The sequence below is a fragment of the Perna viridis genome, chromosome 12, assembly GCF_037379345.1.
Source record: "Perna viridis isolate PV_CMFRI_1.1 ecotype Kerala chromosome 12, ASM3737934v1, whole genome shotgun sequence".
Classification (NCBI taxonomy): domain Eukaryota; kingdom Metazoa; phylum Mollusca; class Bivalvia; order Mytilida; family Mytilidae; genus Perna; species Perna viridis.
In genome coordinates this window covers 28,229,286-28,244,999 of record NC_142456.1, presented here as the reverse complement: position 1 = coordinate 28,244,999, position 15,714 = coordinate 28,229,286, and the positions used below count along the sequence as shown (strand labels likewise).

Genomic DNA, 15,714 nt, shown 5'->3' with positions numbered 1-15,714 from the left:
TTTATAAGTAATTTAGTGATTATTCTTATAAAATCCAGTAGCCATGGTAACAAGTACTGGGGCAAGTACTTAAAATACAAGACCTAGATAATGCCCTTTCAAACCTAGTGAAAAAGAATGACATTGAAAGTATTGTTACAAACATTGTTGAGAAATTAGTAAACAATATGAAAAAAGAGATAGATAAATCACTTCGAGAAAAGTTACAAAAACAAACAAAAGCTATTGAAGAAATAACTAGGGAAAATGAAAACCTTAAAGAGACTGTTGCTAGTCAGCGTAGGGAGATACAAGATCTTGCAAACAAAGTAAAAGACAATGAAATTAGATCAAAAGAAGCAGTAGAGATGGGTAATTATAATGAACAATATTCCAGAAAGTTTAATGTAAAAGTCATGAATTACCCCGAGAAAAAAGATGAAAATTTAAATGAAATTTTTGTGAAAGATATAGTGAAGGGGGCTTTGGATGTTATTATTGATCAAACAGATGTACAAGCTATACATAGAATACCTGGAAAGCAGGGGCAACCACGACCAATTATCGTAAAGTGTAGAAATTCAGATGTGAAATCCAAAATTATGAGAGAGAAAAAAAAAGTTGGTTAGAGCAGGATTTAAGTTGGTTGACGATGTCACAAAACAGAACATGGCACTTATTACCAGATTAAGAGACTGTGAAATGTTGGAGAGTGCATGGTATTTCAATGGGTCAGTGTATGGGAAGACAGAATCAGAGACTAGAATACGTTTTAACCTGTTCGATGACATTGAAAAGAAGATTAGAGAAAAGAAGTAATTTTGTGAATATGTTCAATTAAATGTGAATACACTTATAACATATAACTTTGTCTTTATTGTTTGTTTGTAACTATAATATTAAGAAAAAGATATCTTTGTTAAATAAATCACAATTTAAGCCAGAATTCAACATTTAATTTTAACTACTAATTAAGTTGCCTTTCACCATTAGGTCAGTGTATGATTAAATATTATATACATGCTAAACTGATCCCCCTTTTTTTCAATCATTTTATATTGCATTTATTATTTTTATTTTTAAATTTTTTGTGATTAAATCAATATTTGCTACAGTGACAGTCTCCCTAATGGGTAAAAAAAACAATATAAATGTATGAAAAGGGAGATAATCTATTTTTTTCAAATTTACTGCTTAAATTAAAGAGATCATAATATTCTATTTTTGTTGAAACCTTGAACAACAATTTTATAAAATAATAGCTTAAAATGAATTGTACTTTGTCAAATTTAGAAAAAAAAAAACTTTACAAGGGAGATAATCCAAAAATTTTTTGTTTTAATTTTATGGTAATTTATCAAACTGCTTGAATTTGCATATCATGTTATTTCATCAACATACTATGCGTCGTCTTGCTTTTTGGTGTATAAATGTGTGTGTGAATGTAGATTTGAAATTTATTTCTCTTTGCTTGCTGTTGTTGTATATTGTGTTATTTGATGTTCATTAATGACTGAGTGTGTAATTGTTTTGTCTATGAATGTCAGGGGACTGTATTCAAACAAGAAAAAAAAGAACTGATGTATTTGATTGGTTAAAAAGTAAAAATGCAACAATTTTTTGTTTACAAGAAACACATTGTACAAATGAAATAGAAAAAAATGGGAAGATGAGTGGGGTTCAAAATGTTTTTTTAGTAATTGTGATAGTAAAAGTGCAGGTGTTTGTGTTATGTTTAATAAATGTTGTAACATTGATGTTAATGATGTTAGTACTGACAAAAATGGTAGATATATTGTATTAGATCTTTGTGTCAAAGATCATAGATTCACATTAGTAAATTTATATGGTTATAACTCTGACCAACCACAATTTTTTTGTGAAATGTTGCACAAAATTACAAGTAATAAAAATTCTAGTGTCATTCTCTGCGTGATCCAGATTATGTAGAGATTATTCAAAAATGTATACAAGATACAGTTTTAGAATATTATGTTGCAGGTGACATTGAAAATGATCTAATTAATGTTCAATTATCCTGTAATGATCAAATATTTCTAGAACTGTTAAAGGTGAAGCTGCGGAGTATTAGTATTGAATATAGTATTAAAAAATCTAGAGCAGATCGATTATATACAGAAAATCTTGAAGGTGAGATTCAAGATCTTGAAAATCAGTTGAATATTAATCCTACTGATCATGTTCAACAGATTTTAAATGAAAAAAAATCTGAGTTAATACAGAGAAGAGATAAAATAGTTGAAGGTCTTCTTTTAAGATCCAAAGCTAATTGGCATGAAAATGGAGAAAAGTGTTCAAAATATTTTTGTGGTCTTGAGAAAAAAAACTTTGTAACCAAAACTGTTTCAGAACTTATTAATGATAAAGGTAAACATTTATCAAAACAGAGTGATATTTTACATGAGCAGGAAAATTTTTATAAGAAGTTATATACAAGTAGGGATGATGTAGATCCTGAAAGTGTTGATAGTGATTTTTTTTATCAACATGATATTAAACTTTCAGATGAACTGAAAGAAAAATGTGAAGGTAATATTACCTATCGAGAGTGTGCTGAAGCCTTGAAGAAAATGGCTAATGCTAAGAGTCCAGGATCTGATGGCTTCACCGCCGAATTTTACAAATTTTTTGGGAAAAATATTGGTGTTTTTATATTTAGATCTATTTCATATGGTTATGAACATGGTAACTTTTCAAATTTTCAGAATCAAAGTATTTTTACTTGTATACCTAAAGAGGGAAAAGACAGAAGATACATGTCAAACTGGCGTCCAATTAGTCTTTTAAACGTTGATATAAAAATAGCACCAGCAGCAATAGCTGAAAGATTAAAAAATGTGCTTCCATCTATTATAAGTGACACACAAAAAGGTTTTGTTAAGGGTAGATTTATAGGGGAAAATACTAGACTTTTATATGATCTTATGCATTATCTAGAGGAAAATGACATAGAAGGCTTGCTTTTATTGATTGATTTTGAAAAAGCCTTTGATTCAATTGAGTTTCAGTTTATTATCAAAACTTTAGAAAGTTTTAATTTTGGGCCATCACTGTGTAGGTGGTTTAGTACATTTTATAAAGATGCTAAGAGTTGTGTCATAAATAATGGCAATATGTCTAGTTTCTTTAACTTAGAAAAAGGCTGTCGTCAAGGCGATCCTCTATCCCCATATCTTTTTATTTTAGGTGTAGAATTGCTTTCTTTATGTTTGAAGTCTGATGAAAATGTAAAAGGTATAGATATCAAAGGGAAAGAATCCCTTATAAGTCAATATGCAGATGATACTTTTTTGACATTAGATGGGAAAGAGATCTCTCTAAGAGAATCTCTTAATATTTTTGAAAAATTTTATCGTATATCAGGTCTTAAAATGAACACACAGAAAACTAGAGCTGTGTGGATAGGTAGTAAGCGTTTCTCTGATGAAGTCTTGTGTCAAGACAAAGCTTTATATTGGTCTTCATCTAATTTTAAGGTTTTAGGCATTGAAATGCAAGACATGCAAGACATGGTTGGAATTAATTTTAAACAGAAAATTAAAGTTTTGAAGAGTTGGCAACACAGGAAATTAACACTGCTTGGTAAAATTACAGTTGTTAAGTCTCTTGCATTGTCTAAACTTGTACATTTGTTCACCTCATTGCCAAACTTGCCAAAACATATGATTGATGATCTTAATAAATTATTTTTTAATTTTATCTGGGATGGAAAACTAGATAGAATAAAAAGAAATACTTTAATTGGTGATTTTGACATGGGAGGCCTAAAAATGGCTCACCTAGAATCTTTTAATGCATATCTTAAAGTGACATGGGTTAAAAGATTCATTGACAATACAATTGGTAGTTGGCAGAATGTAGCTAAAGCTGAGCTTGAACATGTTGGTGGTGACCGAGTATTTGCTTTAGAAAAAGAAAAACAAAAAGAATTGGCACAACAAGTTGTTAATCCTTTTTGGAGAGATGTTTTGCTAGGATTACATTTAGCAAAGCATGATACACTGATTGATGTTCAAAATATTTTGTCCCTGGATATTCTCAATTTTATCCCTGTAAATGAGATTTCTTATTTCTGTGGATGGGAATCTTGTGGTATTAAAAATCTAAGTGATCTCATTGACAGGAATACTACCTTGTTTTACAGTTTTGAACAATTGAGAGATGTTTACGGGATTAGAAATTTCTTAAAATATTATGGTATTTTAGCAAAAATACCTCCAATTATGAAAACTCATTTAGTACAAAATATGCCCGACTTTAATTTTGTAAACTTTCATTGTTGTAATGGCTTTTTGGAAAAAATAAGAACTAGCAATTGTATTAAATATATATATAGAGATATTGTTAAAGGTTTTTGTGAGGAGCCATCCCACAAGTACCAAGCTTGGGAAAACATTTTGGATTGTGGTGATATTGACTGGTCAAGTCATTTAAAGTTAATGAAATTGTGCAAAAATCCATATATGATGATTTTTCAGTATAAAATTATCCATAGAATCATTCCAACTAACACTTTTTTGTATAAAATTAGAATAAAAAATACAAAACTATGTACATTTTGTAAATCATGTGATGAGACTATAGAACACTTGTTTTATGATTGTAGTTTTACAAAACAAATTTATATAGAACTATTTAGAAGACTTAATAAGTTTTATCAAGATCTGATGCTAGATAAAAAGCAGATATTATTAGGTCATATAGGAGAGTCTTTACTTTTAAATACTTTATTGATTATAACCAAAAACTATATTTATAAGTGTAAATTAGATGAAATATTGCCTACTATAAATGGGTTGAAAAATAGAATAAAGAGGTACATGAATTTGGAAATGTATATTGCTCTTAAAAACAAAGCTTAGAAAAAGCTGAAAAGTTTTGGTCCCCTTTACATATTATTTTTGATTAGATATTTATAATTTTTCCTCATGTTATTTTACATTCAATAACAACAGCAGCAAGCTTAGTCTTTTCAATTTGTTTAAAATTGCATTTATTTAATAGATTTTTTTTCTGTAAACAAAAATAAGAGTGTGAGAGTTTTGTTTGTGTGAGAGCTTTATTGTGATAAATGCTTTTTGAATGATTTGTTTAATATATTTAATTTATAAAATCATGTATAGTCTTTTCACAAATTAATTGCATTTCTTTTCTATTTGCCATGGTCAGGTGGCAAATGGAACTTTGTTATAAATGCCTGACTATATGAAAATAAAAAAAAAATAAAAAATGGTAACATACTGAAAAAATATCACTGAGTTTTAGTACAAATAAGGGGTGCCTTTCCAAAGCTAACAGCCAGACACTATGTTTTATAAAATATCAGGCACTTAGACACTACCACAGAATGAAAGCATGCATGGAGTAGGTGGAAAAAAAATAAAAATAATAAGACCCTTTTCGATTCATTCTCTCACAATTTTAGTCCCAAAAGTTCGTGCGAAATAAGTATTTGGAAAATCAGCCATCTGGTACCAGTATCGTAAAGCATATCCCTGAGCGGATGTACGTCAAAACATGGATGCTATAAAAGTATCAGGCGCGTAGCTGAGGCCAAATTGATGTGTAGGCAAAATTACGGCAGGGGGTCTGGGGGCCGCTTAAGGCTCCAGCAGGTCCAGGGGGCGAAGCCCCGCGAAAATAGCGTTTTAGAGCATAATTTATGCTTCTCCTGGATGTATTTTATCTCCAAAAAAAAAAAGGCAAAATCAAGTGCAGGCAAAAGCTTTTTTGCCTAGCGACAGCTACGCGCCTGAATATAGTGCATTTTCTTTTTGCCTCTCTACAAACTAATGTTTTGTCAAAAGATATGAGCAATGACTTATAAAATAGAGCAAACACCACACTGTAAGATGAAGAACTTTTTGAAAAGAAAATCTAACATAATAACATAAAAATGTTCAATTGAAAAGGTTGGTTTCATGAGTGCAAAACGAAAGTGAAAGTAGAGAAAATGACTATTTATAGTTCAAGACTACTTTTCTGTCCGATCTTCGTGGACTCACCCTATTTTCTTTGCGGGAAATTATTTTTTCATATGTCATTAGAAATGCTACATAAGTGAAAGTTTTATTGAATCAATTTACATATTTTTTAAAAAATGCTAAAAATATGCACTTCACTATAGAATTCTATGGGAAAATTAATACGATACTGAGACCATCTGATGCTGAGGAGAGAACCTAATACGGCAGGGGACTGAAACGTTCCGGATACCATTGTTCATTTAAAATACGTCTGTTTACCATAACATATATTACATCTGTCTATGTGTAAATACTTATTTACATTTAATCAATATATCCACCAAATTTAAACTTTTAATAATTAAGTTTTACAAAATTTGACTGGGGCAACTTGGCGCCATAATGTAACTGTATAGTGCACCCTTAAAATATGAAGTATTTCTACAAATACGGGTGTTATAATAAGAATGGGACGATAATGGAAGAAAATTAAACCGAGGAAACCCAGTCATTATCAATGAAAAGACGTGTATTTACTACCACTTCAGGATTACAGTGGAAACCTTTACTTGTACTTGCAACTTTTGTTTTTCATCAGTGATTAGTTGCAGATTTCTTTTTTTTTTCAGATTACAGTAAAGACGATTTTGTGAATATATAGATAACTATGGAACGCCTAAACTGTCTGATGAGATAGGTTACGTGTTGTCAATTTTATATTACTTATTGTGGTTTTATAATTACATGTGGTCATTTTTTATTTACGTTATGTATGAACATCTTTACATTATGTCCTTTTGTCTTTACATTCTGCCATTTCGTCTGTACGTTCTATCATTTCGTCTTTACGTTCTGTAATTTTTTTGTACGTTCTGTCGTTTTATGATTACGTTATGTCAACATATATTTACGTTATGTGGATTTATCTTTACGTGCAATGGTTTTCTTATAACGTGAGGTCGTTTCATCTTTATGTTACGTCGATCTCTAAATACTTTATGTGCATTTTCTTTTCTTTACGTGCAGTGATTTCGTCTTTACGTGATGTGGACAAAAATTTCATGATGACGTGTGACCCCGGAACTTTTCGATCCGGTGTAAACTTCAAATCAGTCCGTAAAAGGCAAAATAGACGTCACAACGCCGATTAGAAAAATGCTGAACAAAATATACTTGGGTAGTCTATCCAGTCACCCTAGAGTTTATTCTATAGTAAAAAAAATAGCTTATTTGTTATTTACGTTCAATATTATCACAATTGATACACCTGGGACTCTGTTGGTGACTTGTGCCGATTTTCGTAGTCAGAAGACATTTTTTTTAATTCCAAAAACATGGGAATTTCGACTCCTGCGTGACTAAATTTATTTTCTACATTAATAAACCACCAAAACTAATTTTCAAGAAAGAATTTTATGTCTTTAACATAATAATAATATATCATGCACATTTACGAACATAAAAGGAATTGGCACAATGTTAACAGTTGACAATCATATAACTCAGAAGCATGTAACAAAACATAAATCAATAACATATGAAGTTCATTGACTAGAACTTTAATATTTAAGAGTTTATAATAAAATGTCAAATTATCATGGCACTTTAGACGGACAGAAAGTTAGTTGTTGTCGATGTCACTGTTCTCTGGAGTGGGATCTGGCACTGGTATGTCATACGTGTGACCAACGGCACGGAGGAAGTTGGAGGTGGTGATTGTCCTAGAATGGAGCTGCTCCCACAACGTTGATAGGCGTCCCTGGGACCTTTTGTACTGGATACGCTGCCATAGGGCAAAGGTCTGCTCCTCCACAAGGCGTACTTGCTGACTAACCGACTTGGCTTCCTTGAACAACGCTGGCACCAGTTTGTAGAACTGCAGTTTGTTACCATTGGCCTTGCTGTTAAATCTACGATGCCAGTTTGTTAAAAAAAGAAAAGAAATTATTATGTGTTCAGGAAAAAAATTGTAAATAATTTACTTAATGATTGAATATTTCTCAAACTGAGTAGTTTTTTTTTTAATTTGTTTAATAAAAGTTGTGCACGATAGCTTGGGAATGAAGCCATTTTTATTAAACAAAGACCTCTTAACAATCATCAATTGTGTTTGATTATTGTTAACTTTCTAACAACTTTAGCTTTTGTTTTCATGATAAAAAACACCCGTACTCTAATTAATATTAAAACAACAAACTTTAATTAAATTGATACTGTCACTAGCTTTTTTTGTACAATATATCATTAAAAAATGAATTTCATATCACTCACAGTTTTACGTTTTGTATTAATATTCTTAAAAGACTCTATATAGTCCATGGTATTGTCAATCTCTATTTCCATCATACCCAGCTGTTCGTCGAGAAATAATATTATAGTAATTTACCATTCTATAACTAAGCAAATCACCAAGCATTGCGCATGCGCATTTATTAACGTCACCGTTACAACCTACTTTCGTTTTGCTTTCAACCATGCAACGGTCACGTAAAAATTGTTCAGGAATATCATTTGATAACTGTTTGTTCTTGAAGTATGAATGTTATGAAAGAGATAAACAGCTGAAATTACATAAGAAATGAGTTGAAAGGTAAGCTGGAAACAACTTTTAAATGGGATAACCGGTTAAAGGGAGAGAAGTGGGAGGGGGTAGGGCTGGTATATTTTTTTAAATGAATATTCTGTTCTCCATTAGGCATTACCTAGGAAATATTGAAAAGATTTCTGGCTTCAGATTTTACGGTAATCCATTATGAGAATAAATAAATTTTAGCTGTATAGCATTTGAAAAAAATATGATTGGGATTCATTTAAAAATGAAATATTCTGCCCTGAACAAAATTGCCAGCTCTTCCCCTCAGAATCAAACGATACTCCTCTTGCTTCCTCTTAAGGGGCAAGTTTGTGAAATGGTTAAATAGAACATTTTGAACAGAAGGTTGAAACCAATGTGGGTTGATTTCCCACGTGTCCAGGCACTTACCTATAGTATGGTGATTAAACCATTTTCTTCCCCTACAAGCCTAAGCAACCATGCCAGAAGCTAGCATAAGTCAAACTGTTGTAAATCTATTTATATGTATGTAAGGCCTGTAAGTGCGATGGAGACGCTGAAGTGCGATGATCGCCCTCTTCTGCGACGGTCAAAATTGTAGTACTTTGGGTTTATAATGCTAAAAAGCGTAAGTGATTGTTTATATTGAGCAAAGACGCGGAAGTGTATTGGTTTCCTATTCAAAGCTGCCTCGAAATTATACATGCATATGTGCTTGTAAATGGAAGATATTGCTTATATGAACATATTGTCATAGTTTTCCTTTCCACTTTCGTCTACCCCGGACTTGACTTTTTATGAGCAACTCGGCAGGTGTTTTTAGAAAAGCAGAGGACGCTTACCCTACCGGTGCACCTGGTCCATGCTCCCAGTTTTTAGTGGAGTCCGAGTTGCTCATTTGCTTTTGTTACAGTACTTTGTATGTATGATTTTAGTTACTCTATGTTCTTTCTTGTTCTATTTAACCATTTCTTTGTCCCTGGATTACATTCTTTTGATTACCGCTATAACCTTGGTTCCCTTGATTACTCTTGAATGGATTTCCTTTCTGCATCTCTAGCCTTTATGCGATAATTTTTACCAAAAGATATGTCGCCCCGTGCAGGTCCGCATGTCAAAAGAATAGGCCTGCAGCAGCGCTAAGCTTGTCTTAAAAGGCGACTAAATAGTGCTCAGAAACCTAGCCGGGGCTAGGTGCTCTGCCCACAGAGCAACTGGGATGTGTACCCCAGGTGGTGGAATGGGTTACCCCTGGCTTGTAACATGCTGGGGTTGTCAAGCTATAATAGTGAAAACCTGACCGCAAACCATAGTGGTGCACCGTGTTGGGAAAGATGCCACGTTCCTCGCACGTTAAAGAACCCTGCTGTGGTAGTCAATAGGAGTAGGAACCTTTGCGTTTCGCCACAGGAGGCTAAATTGTCCGATCTTACCCATCCCTCCCTTTTATCTTGTTGCAATCAAAATTTATCGACCCTATTATCCGTGTGTCCCATCCCTTTTTTCATTTCGTCATTATCATTTCATGTTTATTTTATCATCCCTTTCATGTTCATCGACTGAATGTAGCTGAAATAATGCTGCTCGGGCGTTAAACCCCAACAATCAGTCAATCAATCAATCAATCAAGCAACCAAAAGATATGTCAGAACGTAAAATTAAAATATGGGATCCTTGGTCGATTATTGATTTAAGTTAATTTTAACGTACTTATGTGTTCCGTCGCGATTCCAAGTCTTACGCAGTACTTCTAAACTTAGATCCAGATATAAACCGTTCCGCCGGAGACAAAACAAATACACTATCTGCACATGTAATATATAAATTTAGTACTTTCACTCAGTCAATGCATTATGGACCTGTTTAGATTGTATTGACCGAGGACGAAGTCTTAGGTCAATACTATCAAACAGGTTCATAATTCATAAATCAACAAGTAGAAATACAGGTAGCCATTGTAGATTTACACATAACCAAAGGAAAAAAAACAGTTAACCAGGATAGATATACACATAACCTTAGTAGATAAAAAAGGGAACTAAGATAAATTTACACATAACCAAATTATTAAAGGTTTATATCAACAAAACCTATGTAAATATACACATAACCAAGATTGATATCCAAATACGCAAGCTTGATATACACGTAACCAAGATAGAAATACAGATAACCAAAATTGATATCCACATAAGCAAGCTTGATACACAGATAATCAAAATTGATATACACATAACCAAGATTGATATACACCTAACCAAGATAGTTCTAAACACAGATAACCATGTTTGATATTTACATCACCAAGGTAAAATTACAAACAACAAAATATAGATATCCACACATCCGAGGTTTATATCCACATAACTAATGTAGCTATACACATGAACAATGTTGAAACACTGACAACTGAAGTACATATTGACAAAATCAGTATAGAAACCAAATAACCAAGTTTGATATACACATAAGCAAGCTTGATATACACATAACCAAGAAAGAAACACAGATAACTAAAATTGATATCCACATAAGCAAGCTTGATATACAGATAACCAAAATTGATATCCACATAAGCAAGCTTGATATACAGATAACCAAAATTGATATCCACATGAGGTAGCTTGATATACACATAACCAAGATAGAAACACAGATAAAAAAGATTGATATCCACATAAGCAAGCTTGATATACATATAACCAAGATAGAAACACAGATAACCAAGATAGTTCTAAACAAAGATAACCAAGTTTGATATTTACATCACCAATGTACAATTACAAATAACAAAATATAGATATCCACATATCCAAGGTTCATATCCACATAACTAATGTAGCTATACACATAAACATTGATTAAACACTGATAACTGAAGTACATATTGACAAAACCAGTATAGAAACCAAATAACCAAGTTTGATATACACATAAGCAAGCTTGATATACACATAACCAAGATAGAAACACAGATAACCAAGATTGATATCCACATAAGCAATGTATAAAAACAGATAACCAAGATGGATAACAATATAACCAATGTTGATACACACATAACCCTGGTAGAAACACTGATAACCAACCTGAAAACATGGATAACAAAGGTTGATTTACACATAACCAAGAGAGAATCACAGATAACCAATACAGTATCACAGATAATCGAGTTTGATATTTACACAACCAAGGTACAATTACAGATAGCCAAGATAGATATCCACATAAACAAGGTTGAATCACTGATAACAAAGGTTGATATTCATATAAGCAATGCATATATATACATACATATTCGAATTAAAAAAAAAAACCGGATAACCAAAGTTGATTTACACATTACTGAAATATAAATACAAATAACCATTGTTGATGTACACATAACCAAGATTGGTATCCACATAACCAAAGTAGATTATGGAAAACTAAGTTAGAATTAAGTGTCACCACATCTGGTTTACACTTAATCAAGGTATATTTACACATAACACGTACATATATGTAATACTAATGTATCAAATGTCAGTATGTTGTCCACAAAAATTAAAAATTCTGTAGAAAATAGCAATTAATTTGTTATTGTGAATAACTAAAATGTAATAACCTGTGCCTAGAACTCTTTTTGATTTAACTTAAATAGACTTTCTTCAGTACTTTTGATCACATTTTGAATATTCCCACTTTTTCTTTTAATACCCTTGTCCAAGGTACAATTACATTGGGGCTGATATACAACCCAACTTAATTACAAGTAGCTAAAGTTGATCTACACCTAATCAAGGCAAATATACAAAGAACCAATTAAGGTTCATATGCAAAACAAAACCAAAGCATGACCTAAGTAGAGTTATATTTAACAAACATTTATTGACACTTAATAGTAGATCTTCATATTATTATCAAAATAATTAAACTTATGACCAAATTATGATCACTCATTATGATTGTATTACCAGTATTAATTTTTTATTAATTTGTTGTAGAGATCAACAAATGTCAGCGATTTTGCTGACCCATACTCATTGTTTGGAGATGGAAAATACCCCATGAAGATGATGCACAAGAGGTCTAAGAATGTATCGTCATGTAACAGAATTATATCTGGCACTTTGAAAGATAAAGAGGAGACACTTCAATAAGAAATGTTTGTCATTTATCTTTAATATCTGTATTAAATTAAAAATTGCCTTTTAAAGGGCGTTACATTAAAAAAATACTATCATAAAATTGAGGGAAAAAATTAATTACTCTTATGCAATACTATTAATTTTACCTGAAGAACAATGCTCATAAATAAAGTTTTTGAGTAAACAATATATAAGAAAGTAAAAGTTTTTTGGAGTTATTACTAAATATATTTGATTGTTTTTATTTGAAGGCAAATCTTATATTAAAAAAAAGGAAAATGCAGTAGTGTATCAATCGATTGATTATAAAAATATTGTACTTATTTACTTTATTCCCAGCTTGTTTACACAACACTTTCCATAGCATTTGATTAATGTTTACATAGGGAAATGTTTTTGTATAAATCAACTCACAAATGTGTAAGTTTTTTTTTCAGAAAACTTCCACTTCAGCCTCATCCAGTGTTACAGCAAGAGATTTACACTCAGCCAGTGCAGTTGCATTTGATTTTGACATTCAAATCCCTTCTGACAACTTTAAAAGATTGATTTATGAGAATAGTGCCTATGTTGCACTTGATGAAAAGATGACACAGTTTGCCATTCAAGATTATGGTGAACAACACTCAACTTAAAGTTATTATTATTTAATATTAGTTATTACCTTCTCATAATAAACTAGTTTATTAATTAATTTAATAACAAATCTTGCAAAGAATTTTTCTTAACATAATACAAACATTTATAGTGTCATGGACATTAATCAGTTACATTATATAAAAACATATTTTTTGCCCTTTATATTTGCTGGCATGGAGGGCTGCAGCAATAGAGGTTCTCAACTGTCATCGATCTTTTGTTTCCTCTCAGCTGCCTCCCACTCATTTAGTTCATGCCTTCATTTCTTCTCTAGCCTTTCTCAACCATGTTTTTTTTTTGCCTCTAACCATCTTGTGTCCATTGTAATGTGACCTTGAAATGAGAATTGTCTTTTCTCATGACATGGCATATCCATGGCCTACCAGTACACACAAATATGATAAAGCATAAATTTGGCATTTTAAATACAAAAATCACCAGTTGTATACTTAATGTAAATTTCGACATGCTGTACACATGTTTCAAGGAGTAATATCTCATCAGCACCATTTAAATCAAATATTTAGGAAGATCATAAAGTATTTTGTATACAAGAAGTACTTAAAACCAAAACTGATTGAAAAGGAAGCCAAATCCATCCCCGTGTGCAATACAATGAATGAAGCCCCAGTGTTTTACATATTCTAAAATTAGGAATACTGCAAGATTTCATAAATAGGGTAAATAAAATGATATAATTCGGGGTCAGACGCTTTATATCAGGAGAATGATAACATAATACATATGCACATTTTTTATTGCTTTTTTCTGACCTATATCATTTTTCATACATAGAATTTTGTGTTTTATTTAGTGTCACTTGTTTTTACAGAATAATGCTGCTGTTATTGTCAGCCGTATTGACGACAAGTTCTACTGTTTGTGTGAGAGGAACAGGTAGATGTTGAGAATATATCTTCTTGTGCAGTTTCAGGTAAGTTTTCAGTACAGCATAACAAAATTTAAATACTTCCACAACATCTGCAATTTTGTGGATGTATTTCTCAATTGATAATCATGTCTTCTGTTTTTCTATTTCCCTGATAATAAAAGTCAGTATTTATTATGGCTCCACCGGGAAAAGTGGAACATCCCCTATAGTGATCACTCTGTCCGTCCTTCAGTCATTCATTTATTAACTTGTGTCCAGGTTTTAATTTTTTTGTCTATTTATGTAGGTTTTTTATATTTGGCGTGTGGGTAGATCATCTAAAGCCAATGTGTAGGATACCATTGATCGTGGTGTAAACCTCTATAATTTACTTATATTTCCGCACCTAACATTAAATCCATGACACGGCTTTGTAATTGAAGAAAGCCAAAACATATATGCTCCTCCTAAATTTTGTCTAAAAGAATATTGAGTGATTAGTTTTAATTAATGAGATTTCATGTGTGTTTAATTGCGTTATATTTTTTCCATCGTGGCCAACTTTAAAAAGGGGGAGGATTGTCATCCCGCCAGAGTACTTTAACCCTGCCGCATTTTTGCGCCTGTCCCTAGGGAGGAATTTATGGCCTCTGTACGAGTATGTCTGGTTTCGTTTTTACTTTCAGATTTATTGTATGCTGCTGGATTCTACCTACTCCATGACTTACACCAGAGATAGATAGCTATAACATTAAATCATTTGAAGGGGTCAGCCTCAAAGGATTGAACAATAACAAAGTATAGAGGAGCGTGCAGTCACATTCATATACGCGTTAGTTAGAAGCTACAATAAAAAGATGAAGTAACATTTTTTGTAAGTCAGTGCTGTTGAGCCAGCTGGGTCAATTCGTGTAGAAGGTGATGCGGTTCCATAGAATCTCCACGCAGGTTTTGTTTCTTTGAGCTTATATTTATTAAAAGGATGTAATTGATTTGACAATTAGGCCGGACAATAATTTTCGTTATATTATGCTTGCTTTGTTTGTTTGTTTGTTGGGGTTTAACGTCCGAGCAGCAATATTTCAGCTATATTCAGACGATGAACATGAAATGGATGATAAAATGAAAATGAAATGATAAAAAAAAGGATGGGTCACAAGGACAATAGGGTCGACAAATTTTGATTGCCACTAGAAAAAGGGAGGTGGGTAAGGTCGGGCAATTTAGCCTCCTGTGGCGGAGCGCAAAGGTTCCTACTCCTATCGAATACCACAGCAGGGTTCTTTAACGTGCGAGGAACGTGTATTATGCTTGCATGAGTACATTTAAGTAAGACATGACTCGATCTGTTCGTTATTCACGGACGTTCTAAACATTCTCATTCACAAAGTTTATTGAAAGAGCTAACAGCGACTTAGAAATAAATTCAAAGTGTATAAGCACTGGTGTGTAATGATTCTTGTGAAAATTTTAGTATGAACAAAATTTCAAAGATAACATGATGTTAAATGAAATTGTGATCATACATTTGAATTTTAAATATGATCAAAAAAA

At 32.1% G+C, this 15,714-nt stretch overlaps 1 long non-coding RNA gene across 1 annotated transcript; it reads left to right on the top strand.

Annotated features, from left to right (window-relative positions):
• Positions 1-8,397: 8,397 nt before the first annotated feature.
• Positions 8,398-15,602, top strand: LOC148601904 (uncharacterized). The gene is made up of 5 exons (XR_015916968.1): positions 8,398-8,556; positions 12,507-12,667; positions 13,088-13,286; positions 14,122-14,223; positions 14,847-15,602. It is a non-coding gene; the product is annotated as an uncharacterized LOC148601904 (long non-coding RNA).
• The last annotated feature ends 112 nt before the right edge of the window (positions 15,603-15,714 follow it).